At 35.9% G+C, this 3,697-nt stretch overlaps 1 protein-coding gene across 1 annotated transcript in view; it reads right to left on the bottom strand.

Annotated features, from left to right (window-relative positions):
- LOC107726088 (BRCA1-A complex subunit BRE-like) overlaps positions 1 to 2,496 on the bottom strand; it is a 10,650-nt gene extending 8,154 nt beyond the window's left edge. Inside the window, exon 1 of the mRNA XM_016535571.1 lies at positions 2,403 to 2,496. The gene's annotated coding sequence lies outside the window, so the exon portion shown is untranslated. The remainder of the gene's footprint in view (positions 1 to 2,402) is intronic.
- Between the last annotated feature and the right edge of the window lie 1,201 nt (positions 2,497 to 3,697).

Genomic DNA, 3,697 nt, shown 5'->3' with positions numbered 1-3,697 from the left:
GACGCGTTTCAGAAAGGCGGGGCATAGAGGAGAAACAATAATGTACAGTATGTGGAAAATAATGTGTTTTTTGAACCTTAAACCGCATAAACACATTTCATTACACCAAATACACAAACTAATGTTCTTTTTAGCAACATCATATGACCCCTTTAATTAAAACAGCAGAAGTTAGACTCTTACAGTTTGACTGAAACCACGTAATGCTGAAGTTATAAAGGTACGAGCCAAATGGCAAGCCTCTTGGAATCAGCTGTACTAATTTTTGAAGTCTTCATTGACAACAGTATTGATATGGAATTATTTGTGGAAAGAGAGGTGAAAATGGGTTTAAGACACAATGGTCAGATTCAAACCTGTATGAGCACCAAGGCTTGTCATTGTTTATTTTTATTCTTTTTTTTTTTACAACCTTTACTTTTAGTCAAAGTTTTTAGTTTTCGGACAAAATTATCCATTACATTTAGTTACTATTTAATGTCACTTTTATTAATTTTATTCAATTTAACTTTTTACTTTAACTTCAATTGAACAATTTAAAATAATTTTGACAATATCAATTTAGTTGATGAAAAAGTGCAAAATTGAACAAAACATTTCATTCATTAATTTAAACGTATCAACATTTAACAAATATTTTCACATAAACAGTATGCTTGCATTAAAACAATTAAACTACAATCTTAATGTATTAATCAGCATCATGATGATTTTATTTTTTCAAAAACCCTTTGTCAAAGAACATCGTTATTAGCAAAATTATTTTAATGGTTTGTCAAAACAGTACACAAAAAATGATAGGAATAGACGTGACGGATCCTCTACACATTACACAACAAATCAAATTAGCATCTTCTGTGTGTAAAACAACACCCTATGCATATCTCAAAAGGTGAAGCGATTTGCTTTTTGAAGTCTTTCCAGCACTGGTCTATTAGATCCGATTAGATATAGTTGCTCGATACGAAGTGAGTGATATGTTTTTCACAGGTGAGATCAAGAGGAGAGCAGCTCTGATGTTGGTGTGTATGATGTGTGATGTAAGAATCAATGCTGATCTCTGTTTCATGAGCGACACTCAGCGAGTTTTCAGAGAAGACCCACATCTGAAAGAAACATTATGCTGCTCAATGCAAGTCACACACTTGTTCTTTTTGATTCTCTAAGCCTTGTTTGTTTAGAGGAGGTGTGTCAGGAACTTTGGATCGGTGAACTCTACACCCACACATGGACCGTGGGAGATGCTGACAGGTGAGATCAGTGAACACAGAACATGCTTTATCGCAAAAGTTCAGAGTCCAGCTTTCGGTGTCTGTGTGCTCATTCTGGAATAGAAAATACCATTCATAACTAATTTTACTGACACAGATGCGATCTGTCATAACATGATGTGGGTCATGAAACCGGCAGCACATCTGATCTGAGAGCTGCAGCAGAGCTGAAAGTGATCGGTGAATGATGGTTTAAATTTTGGTCCGTCATCACACAAACTACAGAGTGCTGCTGTGATGGCATATTTTTGTAGGTCAATCCATCACCGTGGTACCCTCAACAAAAACCCAATGGGATTATCAATGAAGCTTACAGATTTTGTTCATCATGATTCACAAATGAGAACAACGTTTTTGAATTTTGAAGCCTAAATACAATCTTCAAAAGTAAAAAGCCAAACGTAGCCTTATAAAAGTACCTCATGACTTCAATGTCACCATCACTAAGTTTCCAACAACATTTTCAGTAAGAATAGTTTGCAAGAGTGTGATTCTAAACACAACTAGGCTGTGAAAGCAAAATAGTGAGTAGATTGGTTTTCCTGTTTGGTGTGAGGATGTTTAATGACTCCAAAAACCTCTCTGTCAGAACACTACACTTCAAACACTGGAGTAGATCTGAAACACATCATCTATATACATTTAATTTCTCTAATATAAACTTAAAACTGGGGCAAGAAAATTCTATGTTGTCATTTGTGTCATTTTCAAGTAGACTAATGTGTGACCCTAGTTCAGGTGAGTGTGTCCTGAGGAGCTGGTGGCCACTGGTGGGGCATGAAGTGGAAGATTGGAAGGGTTGATTATTCATGCTGTCTGTGTGGATATGAACAGAGGGGCTGAACTGAAGTAGAGATGTCAGGGGAAAAGAATGTCAGTCACTCGTCAGGCTAGTGACAGTAATTTTTTCCATCTTATTTCCGCTTGTCATAAGGCCTTCTCTAAACTGATCAGAAATGTACATAAACACATGCATGCGATTCATACAAACGCATCAACTTTACCATTCGTACACATCATTGTATACTATAAACAAACCCACAGTTCACCGACAGTGTAACCTAACTGATTATACGATCTTAGTAATTAAATGAAGGAACACACAAACAGAAAGTAAGGATTATTTTTTACCTTGTTTGTGAGTAATTGGCACACTTGAGGCACATAGTCAATGAGGCAGCCACCACTGGGGAATGCTGGGATATGTAATGCCGAAGATCCTCCAAGTGCACTGAGAGGGAAAGAGGAGGAAATAAAAGAACATTAATAACATTTTAATTCACCCCTACATGCCTTAAAAGGAATAACATTATTGACAGTTCCTGTATCCCATATAGCAAAGTCAGTGAATTGCTAAAAAATGTTTCTGGAAGTCAACATTTGGTGAAAGCACAGAGCAGCTGATTTTCGGGCATCACTGCCTAAACACTCCTCTATGTTCAGTTTGGGAATTCTGAAGTACTTTAGTGTGCAGCACCTGGAACAGCATCTACAACCCATTTCCATAATTACACAATACATTATCTACTCATTCTTTATAACGACTATTTTTCACATTTTATAATACTATTAAAGCCATCAAAACTGTGGAAATTGGAAATAACAAATGGAAATTACTGGGACAAAAACTCTCCTATATTTTAGCTTCTTAAAAGTAGTCCTTCGAAGACTATTACAGCTCTGCACACTTTCTGCATTTTCTCAAACAATTTCAAGAGGTGCTTTGTATGCTGGGAACTTGCTGGCTGTTTTTTTTTCTCCCTCCCAAGAATTTAACATCAAAGGCCTATGCATAAATGATATGTAAGAAACATAATTTAGTAACACTTTATTTTAAGGTGCCCTTGTTACACGTTACACGTACTTACTATTATAATAACAATAAATGATGCATAATTATGCGCAAGTAACCCTAAAACAAACCCTAATCCTAACCCTAACCATATAGTAAGTACATGCAGTTAAGTAATATTACTCAGTACTTAAATGTATAATTACACTATAACAGGGACTAGGGTTGCAAAAAAGGTGGAAAATTTCCAGTAAATTTCGGAAACGTTCCAGAAATTATTGAAACTTTCCAGGATTTTTTGGAATATTCCAGGGATTTTTTTGAAAGTTTCCGGAAATTTACCGGGAATTTTCCACCCCTTTGCAACCCTAACAGGGACACCTTAAAATAAAGTCTAACCTAGAAATTCAATCATGTTTTACATTCAAATTTTTATCATTTGTTCAAGACCTTGTGATTGAAATGATTAGTAGAATGGTCTTGGACTAAATCTTGGACTATGCTTTTATACACCACGACTTACAATGCATTCAAGGAAAGTTTTTTTTTTTCTTTTTTCCCAGAATTGGACTTTGCTGGTCTACACTGCATCTGTGCTTAGAAATCTGCACCATACATACTCCCCCCCCCCCCC

The sequence above is a fragment of the Sinocyclocheilus rhinocerous genome, unplaced genomic scaffold (genome assembly GCF_001515625.1).
Source record: "Sinocyclocheilus rhinocerous isolate Xijiao unplaced genomic scaffold, SAMN03320098_v1.1 scaffold636, whole genome shotgun sequence".
NCBI lineage: Eukaryota > Metazoa > Chordata > Actinopteri > Cypriniformes > Cyprinidae > Sinocyclocheilus > Sinocyclocheilus rhinocerous.
Note: the sequence above shows the minus strand (reverse complement) of the source record. Positions and strands in the feature narration are given on the sequence as shown.